The following is a 13,518-nucleotide window of genomic DNA, read 5'->3' as shown; positions in this document are numbered from 1 at the left end:
GTTTCCTGGGTCTGGGCTAAAGGCATGTGAAACGGTTGCAAAACACAGAGATAATAATAGCAAACTCCAAGAAGGCAGAAGTGAGCAATCTGGGACTGGGGTTGCTGGAAGGGGAAGTTCAGCAGCTGAAGTGAAACAAAGAAGGAAAACCTCGGCTCAGAGGGGCAGCTTAGGGGTTCAGGATTGCTGCCACCCTCTGCTTTGTACTGCGCTCTGGCCAGGGAGCCTTCAGCCTCTGGAGATCGCCACTGCTCGGGGGCAGGGGAGGAAAGCAGCAGGTGGAAGAGGCGAGACATCATGTGTGTGCAATTAGTTTGTCCCTGCTAAGCCCTTCCCACCTTTGCAGCAAATGCAAAACTGGAAGCAAGGCTGCAAAAGCAAGCTGAAATCTGAGTCAAGCTTGTTGCTTCTGCCTTTATCCCATTATATTTTTTTTTTTTTTTTTACTTTTTGTTTCTGGCCTCTCCAGTGCCTGCAATACCAGTTTCTGAATCAGAACTGAGCTGGTGTGGCGTTAATCCGTATGATCCCCTGTGATCGATGTATTCTGTATGATTCAACGAGGCTCTGGCTCTCCCCTCTGCGGCTGCATTGCCTTTGCGTTGCCGAGGGCCCTAATGGCTTGTTCTTGTCAGTTGGCTGAGCAGACAGGACTCCTGGGGTACACACGTAGCCAGAGATGAGCTACATGAAGGTGTCTTATTTCCCCTACAGACTTATCTCCACCTCCCTTTGGAAAGAGGACGGGAAAAAGAAAACCTGGATGAGGATTATTTAGCTTGTTCTTGGGAACCAGAGTGCTCAGCATCACTTTGGCTTCCCTAGCGGAAAGGGCATCTGTTTCCATGCACTGAGATTACGTGGGGACCGTGATGGCATTAAAAAGCGCTGTATAACAGCCTTGGGCCACAGCCCCGGGAGTGGTCCTGGAATAGATGAGCGCTGCTGGGGGGCGAGACCCTGCCCATGGAGACTCCGAGATGGAAAAGGTGGCTGTGGGATCTGGACAGGTGCAGTTTGTTCGGTGCTGTAGGATCAGAAATGAAGGGGAAAGGGATGCTCAGCCCTTTGATTATTTTACTCCTTTTATAATGCTCTCACTTTAAATAGAAGGTAGAGAGTAAATTTCACATCCAAAGATGGGTGTCTGCTCCTGAATAGGATTGATTTAGGGTCAGCACTTCAACAGCGTGCAGGATTTGGGTTTCAAAAGTTCCCAGCCATTACTGCAGTCAGATTTTTCTAAAGGGCCCAGCATGATGACATTTACAGCCAGATTTTTCAAAAACAGCACAGTACTTCAGATGCTGAACTCCTGAAAATCTAGTCATTTAATTTGTTAAATGAGAGCGAAGGTCTCTTCAGATAATCTCCCAGTCATTGTAAGAGTCGAGCTCTTCTGCAGGAAAAGCAGCCTGTTCCTAACTGAAGTTCCTTTCAGGTTTGGAACACATTAGCCCGGAGTCCCTTTAAAGTACATTTTTAAAGGCAGAGAGGAACCTAAAGAGCACAAAATGTGACCTAATATCAATTAGCTGGAATTTGCATGGCTCGTCACTTAGAGTTGGAGATGTTCGGTCTGTGACAGTGACGTCAGAGGCATCTTGCTGAAGTTAAGCGTGGCATTTTCCATGTGCATGTCCCTGCTGGAACGGGGAAGGGTACTGCAGAAGGCTGCACGAGTGAGTGATGAGTCTCCAAAGGCGAAGAAAAATACTTCCGTGACAATTCACTCTGAAGATTTCAGGCGCATCTTTTCCTTAAGAGACTCCAGTGGGCTTGAGTGCTGTCTGGGGATATGCAACGCTGAATTCATTACTCCCTCCAGCCGCAAACTGCGTGTGAGGAGGGCAAGGCACTTCATCTGCCCGCCCGGCTCCGCAGCTCCCGGAGCCGTCTGCAGTCAGCCCTGGGAGCCTGCAAGGCGCTGGAATTCCTGCTCTGGTCCGTGGTTTGGGTCAGATCCCAACCTCACAGCCCAGCTGCGGGGCGGAGGTTCATCGCTTCTGCCAGCCGGATTGTTCCCTCCGTAGCTGTAACAGTCCTGCAGCGGTGCAGTAATGTCTGGTCGATACCTCGTCCCTTCCGTCCCAGTTTGCACCGAGAGCAGGAGCACCCACGCGCAAACCCAGGCGTGACCACAGCAAGATGCTGTCGCCTCTCTGTATGTGCAGAGCAATTCGGGAAGATGCTTCTCTGAACACCGTGTGTAGGTGTAGAGTGTGTGTAAATACCAACTGATGAGCTAAACCTCTGATTGACCTTTAACTACTTGGTAACTGATTCTCTCCGGTAATAAATATCTTCCGCAATTAATAGTCAATTGGTACTTAATTAATGAAGCAATAACAGTGGAACAGAACATTGTCACAGGATAATGGTCTCCCGCAGCCATTATACTGTAGCTGTCCTACTAAATCAAAATTAAGTGCGGTATTATGCGGGGAACGCGGAGCCTTGTCGTGCTGGCTGTCTTCCTGCTGCTGGCCCCAGCCCATCGCTGCCGCAGGGTGCTCCCAGCACTCGTGTCCTCAGGCAGGCAAGGCAAAGAAGAGGCTCTGGTGTGAAACAGGCGGGTAATTGCAGCGAAGGTTAAGAGTACAGAACAAATGGAAGCTTTAAATAATCTTCCCCAAAGGTCTTGAGTAGCCACTCGGTACAGCTGCAGCTGCAAGGGGGGTGGATGCTGGGAGCCGTGGCTGTTAGCTACATGGGGAGCAAAAGCTCAGCTCCCACTAAGCCGTTTAATAGCACAGACAGCATGGATCCTGTCTGCTCCTCTGTTCCCTCCTTCCTCATGTTGACCTTCTGCTCTGGCTGGCCAGAATGATGCATACTTCTCTGGCAAGTAGGGTTTTAAAGAGGGATGGAAAAGCCTTTTCCTCCAGGGAAGGGCTTTCTGGGAAGTGAGCGCGAGTCAGCTGTGCTGTAAAACATCCCCTCACTTGGTGCTGTGCCCTGTCCTTTCCTGAAGTGCAGGCTGTTGCATTAGAGGTGACTCCAAGCATGCGAACACTAGATTCCTTTTTTTTTAAAAAAAAAAAGTCCCATTTTTCTGTCTTGTCAGGTCTATTTAAGCATTTAATGAGGTGAGATAGTACCAATAAATTTATCACAGAACAATAACTCTGATGTGGGCCACAGCCTAATAAGCTTACATCCTTGGGATGGGAGGGCGATCCAGCTGGTGCTAGATTGCATCTGGTGTGATTGCTTTGCTCAGGTATTCCCGAGGTTGAACAAGGACTTTGGAGGTGCTGAGAGTGTTCACCGAGGCAGGCTGGAGCGGGTTTCCTGCATGTAAAGCTGGTGGCTGTCACCAGGCAGCAGGGGCACAGGGGACAAGACTCGTTCCTCCCATTTCCAGCCCCGCTTTGTCCCATACTCCCTGTGTTGCTGCTCACTTGGAGCTTCCAGGAGGTCTCTGAGGATGCCTCAGCTGAAACACTCCGTGCTGACTTTCAGCTTGAGCTGATTTCTCCCTGGGGACCCATAGGAGTGGTGTCCTCTTCACTCAGCAAGTGACATGTTCAGGCAGGCTCAGCGTGTAGGCTGTCATTTCACCTGGCTCCTTTCGATGCCCAAGTTGCACTGCAGCTCGGTGGCTTGTGGGTGCCCCTGCCTGCACGCTGGAAGGCGGTGTGGGTGTACAACTGTACCCTGCTGTTCACTGTGACTGACCCCAAGAGTGATGGTTTTGGTAGCCGAGCCCTGTGATGGAGCTGAGGATCCCTGGGCAGCTAGCTCAGACATTGTGGTCCTGATGGTTCTGCTGCATCCAGCCTCAGACGAGATTTTTACAGTGTGTTGCAAAGTGTAGAGAGGTTTTGTACTTTGGCTGTGTTGAATGTCTCCTGAATGAATAACCTGACAGATTTTTTTTTTTTTTTTTTTAATCCCACTCACTACTTGCAAATCTGTTTGCAAGCAGCTTGGTTTCTCGGAGGAGGACTTGGAACCATCAGCTGGCTCCTGCATCCCATTTGCTGAAGCATCCCTTCCCGTGACTGGCTTTGGCAATGCCTTTTCTCTTGATCAGAATGGGCTTTTTTTGGGTGGAGAGAGCAGGAAAAGCTGAGTTTAAAGCCACTTCATTCAGGGGCATCTGCAAGCTTAAGGCTTATGCTGACTCTGCGGCACACACATTCATGGCTGAAGCAAAAGTTGTGTTGAAGTTAGAAATAATCACCTCTGCCTTTGCATCTGTCTCAGGATTTTAATTGCATGTGTAATCGGATATTGCCTGTTCAGCAGGGGCAAGAACAAAGTAGTAGCTAAATCATCTATCTTTACATGGGTCCTATATATTATAGTGCTATACAGGAGGAAATTATAGGGAGTCTATCATGCTCCTGCTTTTTTTCCTAAGGCTGCGTATAATACGTAAGACATAAACTAAAAGTTGTCTGGTGCTGACACCCTCCGTGCTGGGGGAGGGGCGAGATTGGCATCCATGCTGCCCGTCAGCAGAATCTGGGCACGACAGCGGGCTCTGCTTACGCGGATCCCCTACAAATTCACTTTGTGTTCTTCTCTATTTATAGCTTTCCAATGCCAGCCCATCCTAAAACCCATCATACTTTTTTATAACTGGCCAGACACAAATCTAATTATCCCGAAAAGGGAGGGAGCAGAATGGAGAAAGCACACAGAAATTTCATCATCCAGCCTTGTGGAAATGTGCGTGATTCAGAGCCCCAGAGCCCTTGCTTTGCAGAGCACAGCTCGCCTTCAGAAGCGCGGCTTCCTTAAGGACACGTTTGTTGAGCCGCTTTTTTTTTCCCTGCTGTGTGCACTGTGCTGAGGAACATACTGCAAGTAGTTTATTACAGCTTTCTGTTTAGTTCTGCTGCAGTACAGTAGAAATAATGCAATCATGCCTTAGCTCCATATGGTCTCGGAGGCTGAGAAGCAGAACAACCTTTTGCTTTGCTTGTGTTCTCGCTGCCGGTGCTGGGGAATGCGATGGGGATCACGGAATCTATCGTTCCCACCCCACCCTCCGCTGTGCCCGCTCCCCAAAGCGCCGAGGCACGCTGGTGGCATCCACTGGTGTGGCTGGAGAAGAAACACTGTGCTTGGAAAACAGCCACCATTCAGCTAAATATTTGTGTTTGTGTGTGTGGGCTCCATATTGAAGAGAGCAGGCGCGATGCTGTAGCCTCTCTAGCGCAGCAGGTCAGAGCATCCGAGCCAAGGATGCCTGCCTGGTCCAAAACACGCGAGTGCCTTCCCTCGTGCTGCAGAAAATAACCTCATGCTGCCTGTTAGCTTTAATCGCTGTGGCCTTTGAAGGTGCTTTTACCCTGTGATCTCATCTAGGACTGTGCGAAATTAGGGGTTGTCTCCTGGACTTGGGAGTCGTGAGTGTGATGGGACCTTCGCAAGGAGCAGCGTGGTGGTAGCTGCCAAGGGTCACCATGCCGGGTGGCGAATGAGTTGGGCGTGAGGACAGCAGGCTACAGAAATTCCGTGCAGGGTGCTGGGTGCTAGCTCTACCCAGAGCATCCTGGGTGCATCTGATGCTTGGGTTTATTATTAGAGCAAGCTGCTCCAAATAAGTCCAGGGATAACTCACTCCTCAGCCCAGGGAATCTGTGTTTCAGCTAAATAAAGAATTTAACAGTTCTTTGAACAAAGGGTTGAAAAATGCGAGTCCAGTCAGGTAAGAAGTGATTCAGTATGCAAAAATGCCTGAAATGCTGGGTTTACTGGGCTGTAGAGGTCGTGAACTCTGCTAAATTCTTCCAGCCTCTGGTTCTGGAGTTCTATGAAGCAAACCTGGGGGAGAAGGAAAACATTCCCAGTGCCCCTGTGGCTCCGCAGAGCTGCAGCAGCAAATGTTTCCAATTACTACATGGAGTTTGCATACACTGGGTTATTCCACCCAGCGCCGGAGGGTCTGAATTTCCTCACTACTGTGGATAGAGTCTGTCAGCCAACATCTACATTCATATAAAAACATAAAATCCAGCTTTGTCTTTCATCATAAAAAATAAACTCTATCCTGCAGAAGAGATGAACAGAGGGAAAGTGAGTGGTGCAGGGGGGCAGGGATGCGGGGCATGCTCAGGACAGCAACCCCTCTGCGGGGAGCTGGGTGGGGGGGCAGGGGGAGGGGGGAGGCATGGCACTGCACAGCCAGGGACGGGTGCAGGGAGCTGTTCCATGCATATAAAACAGCTTGTCTGACTTGCTGCCTTTGAGAGAAAAATGGGACAGAACAGCTCTAACGGTTTCTAAAAGCTACTGAAGCCCAGCTCCGCACCATGCCGTTTTCCCCGAGAGGACAGAGCAGTAAACGGTGTGTGGTAGGTGTCCGTCGCACTGTTTAAATACAGTGCTGTGAGGCATGGGCGGTGTTTAGAGAGACCTTGAGGAAAGGCATGGGGGAACAGCTTGAAATACCAGGAAAGCTTTTGCACAAAGATGGAAAGCAGCATGAGAAAGTGACCGTTGCCCATGGAGCTGTGCAGATGGACAAGACCAATCAGCCCAGCTACAACAATGGTATCGTGCACGTGAAAAATCAGCGAGCTTCACCTGGGACATGTCGGAGGTGGGGGAGTCTATCCAAGCGTTTGAGCAGAGCAGTCCAGCCCTTGGGATGCTGCTTGTCTAAACTCTCTGCAACCCACAGCTATAATTAGGCTGCACGGCGGGTATTTATAACCCTTCCTGAGTGCTCCGATCATGTTTAAAATGTCTAAGTGCAGAGTCATCAGTGAGGAGCATAGAAACTGGTGTCAGAGAGGTAAAGCTCGCCAAAGTAGCTGGTGTGGTGCAGCAGGGTGCCTGGTGCACACACGTCTGACCTGGCTGTCCTGGGCTGGGGGAAGATATGCTGCAGCCCTCGGGCGCTGATCACCACTCTTGCAAGCTTGAGGCAGGATTGGACCCGATACGTGCTTAGATGGAGACTTGCAAGGGAAAGCGGGCGCACTTGAGGGAACGATGTCGCTTGCGGAGTAGGAAGCGTGGTGCCGGTGATTAACCAGCATTTTGCGTGGTGCCTGGGTGCAGGACTGACTTTGTGACGGTGTCCCTCAGCAGAGTAGCAAAATTTGGGATGTCAGTACTGAAGTTCCTTGAATCTATGGCTTCTTGATACCCAAGAGGAGTCCACTGCTTAGAAAACACTCGTGCTGTCGGCATCACAGCGGTTTTCACCCTCCTGAAGGGGCTTGTGCTTGATTTCCATTCCGCTTTCCACCAAAGCCTGTGAAGTCGGGAGCAGGAGGGTCTCGAGGGGAGTCTGTCTCTAGTTAGGGAATGGAAAAAGTGCTGACAGATGGGGAAAGGGGCTGAATGATCCTCCACGAGGCAGAGAAGCTTTGGGAGGCTGTCAGACTGCTGACTCCATTTTCCTCGCTTTGCTACTCAGCAGAGCAGGAGAGTGGGCTGTTGAGAGCTGGCTTAATAGGAGAAGTAAGTTGCTAGCAACTTTAGGAGCCTAAAAAATAAACGCCAAAAAAACTGTAGGATGCTTATTTGCCTCCAGTAAGGGTTTTCTGGTAGGCACATTGACAAAATGCGTGTAGACAATATTCAGTTTTTTACTGAAAAGTGGGAAGGTAGGGGTGAGCAATGGCGAAAGGAATGCCACCTGGCCCAGAAAGTGGGCAGGCACTCGTGCTGGGGGGGCGGTGAAGCCAGCTGTGGGGTGGCAGCCCCCGCTCTGCTGGCACAGCCTGTCTGTGGGATGGGAGCACCCTTCGGGGACCGACTGCTCGGTGATGCTCAGGCGAGGGCCGGCGGCTGGCGGGCGCTCCTCACGGCACGCTCCCTGCTGCGCTGCTAAATGCCCTGCCTATGGATGAGTGTTTCTTTAAAACCTCTAAGAGTAAGCAGCAGCAGAAGAGATCCTTGGCTGCTTGACAACCTAAATGTGGTAGAAATGCCATATGTTTCTGGCTTTAACCCTCTACAGAATGCCCCATTTTCTCCATGTTTTGATTTTATTTCATTTTTTTTCCACATCAGACTTAAGCAACTCTTCCCATCAGCCCCGTGGCTGGTGGGGAGTGCTCTCCTCTCTAGCCTTTTGTTGCCGAAGCAAATTAAGCAGTGTCTCGGCTCCCTCGCCTTCCCACTTGCTGCCAAGTAAATCCCACAACTTTCTTGGGTGACGACATACATTTGCAATGGTGTTCTACAAAAGCTCCCCACCAAACCAGAGCTGTCTGGCATCCGTAACAAGCTTATCAAAGGGTTTCTTTGCAGGGAGATCTGAGCCCTCCAGGTTTTGATTCATAGCAGGTGAAGGCAGAATGTGCTGAAGCCTGATTGAAATGTGCGAGGTCAACAAAATAGAGCAGAGAGTGCACAATAATTGGGGAAGAAGCAGCAGCCTTGCTTTCTGCATGTGTTCCTGTGATCCCTCAACTGTAATCTCCCATTTCCAAAGGGAAGCCTGTCTTGCATACTTTATTGTAGTGTTCATTTGCACAGGAGGTCTCTTTTTGCAGAAAAGGGAGAAAACACAGAACTAAAACCATCACTGACTTTATTCTCCTGTGTCCTTACATATCCAAAAAGGGAGGCATCTCAAGAAAGATGGTGGGCAGAGGTATGGTACCTGGCTTTCATTTTAAGGCATCTTGCTTCTCCCAGAATTTGAACATTTTTGCTTACCAAAGTGCTGGTATTTACTGCAGATCAGCAGATCCATGGATGAGGAAGGAAGGGGTTGTCTGTGCTCTTTTGGAAGTTAAAAATCCCTTGAAGGATGAGGCAACAGGGCTGAAATAGCTGGGTTCCCTACGGCAAAACATATTCACTAGCACAGATTCTTAGCTTGGCTTGGGAGAATTTACAATTTTGGGCATCTCTGGCCTTTCTCAGAGATTTGGGGAAGAGGTAGAAGGAGTTTAAGTACACCTTTTCCCCAAAGGCTGTAACACTGTTGGAAGCGCTCTGTTCCCTAACATCTGCGCGAATTAAAACCTTCCTTTGCTTTTGAGTGTGTGTTTGGGGGGTTTCCCTTCTCTTCTGCATTCTGTCTCTGAAAGGGGAATAGATTTAAAAAAAAAAAAAAGTATGGAAGGGGGAAGAAATCTGTCCCCTTTTCCCTCCTTCCCATCTGTTCTTTAATCACCAGCTGTTTGTCCTTAAGCTTGGATTACAACCTCTCCATCAGCCTGTTCAGTACACCACCCTGTGCAGTGGGGCCTTTGCATCCCACATGCCGCATTACACGTGCATTGCCAGCCAAAGGGCCACGTCAATGAAAATCTGGGAGAGATTTCGAGCCCATTGCTGTGTCTCCTGCAGAAATGTTAGTTTCTTCTCTCTGCATGCTCCTGCTTGAGATGCCTCTGCTGGAAATGCCCATGTCATGGGGTGCAGGTCTATGCATCTCGCCCCAGGATGCAAGTGTTGGAGGTCACTGTCTTTCCTTCTTGCAGTAAGAGTGATAAGCTGTCAGCCCTTACACACATGTAGTAAATACTGGCTGTTATGGCAGTGCATTATTTACTCCGCACCAGGGAGCAGATAAATAAGGCTAAGTTTCAGGCCCACGGCTGTGAGTGATGCCCGGCCAGGAGCCCGAGAGCCGGCATCCCCTCGCCTGCCTTCCCAGGGCTGGGCTGCGGAGGCTGAGAGGGGCTTTGTGCCGCACAGCTGCTCCCCGTGCGCCTTCCCATCTGGGGCGTCTGACTCGCGAGCGGAGCTGTGACAAGCAAAGGAGCTAATGGTGCCTGATGGAGTAAGAAGCCAAGAGTGACGCTGGGTTTTTAGGACGGGTGCCAGCTCTGCCTCCATCTAGAAGAGCTGTAGGAGAAGTCAGCATAAAACGTAGGGATTGCTTAACAAGCTCTTTAGTGCCACTGAATGTGCTGAGCTCATCCAGGGAAGCTGTGGGTGCCAAGTCTTTCTTACTGATGGACTTAACGCTGTAGGATGGGGAGCCATTGGTCCACTCCTTCTGCTTCCCGTCTTACTCCGGGGAAAAGCTTGCTGGCCTAGCGGCCAGCCTTGTGCTGACAGAATGGCTACCCTAGACTGGGGAAGCGGCATTACTTTGCTTCCCATCTCCCTGGATGCTTGCTGCTTGCAGACCAGCTCTGAGTGCAGGGACGAAGCAACTCCATCCTTGGCACCACCTGCGCTCTGCCAGGTTTATGGTTCAGACCCCTGGCCGGTGATGGCAGCAGCAACAAGAAGGATGCAGCTGCCTGAAGACATAGCTACTGGAACCTAATTATCACCAAATCGGATCACTACCTCACTGCAGCCACCAGCCTGATTAACAAACATCCCCTGCCAGATGAGAGCTCCCTCCGTAACCCACACGGAGAGCCTCTGTGCTCCACAACAAAGGAGGTGGAGGTTTAAAGAGGTGATGTCTCTCTGTGCATGTGGCGAATAAGCGCCTGCTAGATCATCATTAGTGATACCAGTATCAAATGTAAACTATTCTTAGACACCTGTGTCAATCGGGGAGGACAAGAAACCAGCAGAAATCCAGGGCTGCCAAACAGAGCATCCAAAATATTTTTATAGATTAGTCTGACTTCTTTTTTCAGAGCAGGGAAAGTTCAAAGGAAAGCAGGGCATGGTAAGCAGCCTGGTACAGAAAGTGGGGAATTGATTGATATAGCTCCGAGTTCATACTTGTACAATAAAAAAAAAAAAAAAAAAAAAATCAAGGGGGAAGATGGGACTAAGGTTTTTGGGGCACAGCTTGCAGCAGAAGCACGGTGGGGTTCTCGCTGGTACAGCTGCTGGAGGTGGGATAGATGTTACTCCTGTGTGGGACACCTGGGCAGGTGCTGGACATGGTATTGGATATGTTCAGGTGTGAGAAGGGCAGGAGAGGAGAAATGGGCTCCCCTCATCTAAATCAAACCAGAAAGGAGTGGTTAGAGGTGGTGGCCAGGGTTGGTTAGTTCTGCTGGACTGAATGCTGGCGAGCTGCGTGTGTGGCTTTAGGCAGGGCAGGGTCTGATACAGCCCCGTCCAGCTCTGATGCTGAAGTGAATCTCTGGAATAAGGGAAAATCCTTGTTATCTGAGGCATGCTTACAGCTTGCGCTGTGACCACAGGGTCACCTGCCTCCCTGAGCTTCAGGCAAAGTCTGTGAACAGTGGCTTTAAAATGGGGTCTTTTCATCTCAGATTTCCTGGGAAACCCAACCATGCAAGTGCAAGGAGCTGTTTGGAGTCAGGAGGGCCCTATGTACATTGGTTAATGCATCACCAGCAAACGGAAGCCTCATTACACAAGAGCTAATAATTTACAAGCTATACATTTAGATGTGTGGCTTTAAGTTCCTTACTTCATGCCCCAGGTATGTGCATGGGTTTCCTGGCTCTAGCATGGTGTTGCTGGTTCAGTCTTTGTCCCCCTTCGCAGAAGAGATTGGCCGTGCAGTGTGTGGCAAAGCGTTGCACAGGCTCACTGCCTCTTTGGTGGTAGACATCAGTGTCCATCTCTGGAAAGAAAAATCATATTGCAGTGCAGCTGCAAGCATGGTGAATCTCCAGATGCTTCAGCTTTTAAAAGCATCTGTCCTGCATATGTGAAAAAGGAGTGAATGAGTAGAAACCTCAGCCTTTGACCTGGAGCAGGGCTTTCAGATGTGATGCAGCAGAAGCCGAAAGCCTTAAACTCAACTTAAAGTGTGTGCTTGAACACCAAACTCATTGCTTCAAGGTGCAGGTTTTGCTCCTGACTCCTAAATCTTCGGGTTTAGGTATGCGGCAATGGGTCTGTTTGCCTGTGTGGGGCCAGAGTCGATGGCTGTGGCATTTCAGTGCCGCAGGCTCGGTCTCACCACCGTTAACGTTGCGGTGGGGCACGGCATGCCACCACTGCGCACGGTGCACGCTCCGCTCTGCCAAGGGTGGCCCGTGCCCTGCAGGAGGGGCTCAGCAGACCCTCTGCCCTGCCAGCTCCCCTGGCCGCCTCCTTCCTTCCCTGCTCCTCTCCTGTGCCTCTGAGCTCAGGCCCTGGGTTCCCCTCTGAATTTCCCCTTCGAAGCAGCTATTGATTTTCCTGACTAATGCACTGGGCTCCATTGTGCACCGCACACCAAACAAAACAAAGAGAACTCAATCAGCCACTTAAAAAAAAAAAAAAATCAAACAAAACCCACTGGCTTCCCATTACAGGCTGGGCAGATCATGCAGTTATAACTTGAAAGGGTTCCCATTGACCCACAGCACTCAGTTAAAATGAAGGTAGCAGTGCAAATACAGGCTGGCGATGCAGGCTCAGGAGAGTTCTTTCCTTACATAAGAAATTTTGCTTTTTCTTTCTTGTTACCTGAACAAAATGCTGCTCTCCTCCACTCTGTGTAGCGTTATTCCAAGCGTACCAACTTTCAGCTCCCTTTTCCCTTAGCTAATAAGTAATCGTGAGGAGGTTTGTGGCCTTGTTTGTTTATATTTGGCCCAGAAAATGCTTTTTTTCCCCTCTCCTCCTCCCCCTTCTTCTTTCAGTGAAATGCTTTCTGAGATTTATTTGTAAGCCTGTAAATACAGAGTAAATAGCTTTAATTTAATTTACTGGGCTACTGTAAGAAACTGTATCTGCAAGCAGGAATTCCATCAGCCTCTGCTCGGGAGAGAAGTGTGGATGCTGGATGCATAAATCTTCCCCCCCTCCCCAAAGGAAGAAGCTGTTTCCTTGCCTTCTGCTGCTCTCTTCTAGGGGCTGCAGGAGCTTTGCTCGCAGGATGCTCTGAGCGCAGGTCAGATGCTCGGTGCCAAATGTGACACACGGCCTCTTTGACCCTGAGAAATGGAAGCTCGTGAGCTGGTCCTTCATGAGGCCCATGCAGCCACCGCCCCGGCTTGCTTTGAGATGACAGAGGCAGGGAGGGCATTTTTTGCCTCCTGCCAGCCTGCTCTCCAAAAGACGTTGTTTCCCCATTTTCTCACAACTCTTGGAGGCTTCCTGGTTTCTGGAAAGTACTTGGCAGACAGTGCTCGGTGCCTGACTATTGCTGTAAACGGTGTCTCTACAGAGATGTGACTGAGGTGCAGTTTTATGAATGGGGAATATCAGTGGCATATGGGAAGAAATGCTGAGCCTAAAAATGTTCATGAGAAAAAAAGGGATAGGATGCGAGCTGACATTCAGCAATGGCTGGAATGAGCGAGGCTCCTGCCTTACCTTCGGTCTGGATGGGTGCCTGGGTGCTTACAGAGCCTGGCTTTAAGGGACGGCTCTTTTGGTCTGTAGCTTACTACTGCTGCTACATAACAGAGCTGCTCCCCAAAGCTGTCTAAAGCTCGTGGTTTGCCAAAGGAGGGGGTCGGTACCAGGAAGCGGGGTAGCAGCACACCTTCCCAGCCTCGAGCCTGGGGCAGGTGCTTTGCTGGCTTCCCCAGCCCTCCACCCCGGGGCTGTGGCAGGTAAAACTGACACCGCAGCCACGTGCATTGCCCCCTGCTCATCTCAAGCAACATAACAGGGAATTGCAACCAAGGTATATAATTTTTTTTAATCCACATTCCCAGGACCAACATATGCAATAGCTGGTGGTGGGGGTTCCGTGTGACCTGAACA

The 13,518-nt window shown here is 50.1% G+C and overlaps 1 long non-coding RNA gene across 1 annotated transcript; it reads right to left on the bottom strand.

Annotated features, from left to right (window-relative positions):
• Positions 1-8,519: 8,519 nt before the first annotated feature.
• Positions 8,520-12,336, bottom strand: LOC121098395. Its single transcript, XR_005831262.1, has 3 exons — positions 12,271-12,336; positions 11,282-11,437; positions 8,520-8,760 (listed from the first exon to the last, which is right to left on the bottom strand). It is a non-coding gene; the product is annotated as an uncharacterized LOC121098395 (long non-coding RNA).
• Positions 12,337-13,518: the final 1,182 nt, after the last annotated feature.

Source organism: Falco naumanni, chromosome 16 (assembly GCF_017639655.2).
Source record: "Falco naumanni isolate bFalNau1 chromosome 16, bFalNau1.pat, whole genome shotgun sequence".
Lineage (NCBI taxonomy): Eukaryota > Metazoa > Chordata > Aves > Falconiformes > Falconidae > Falco > Falco naumanni.
Note: the sequence above shows the minus strand (reverse complement) of the source record. Positions and strands in the feature narration are given on the sequence as shown.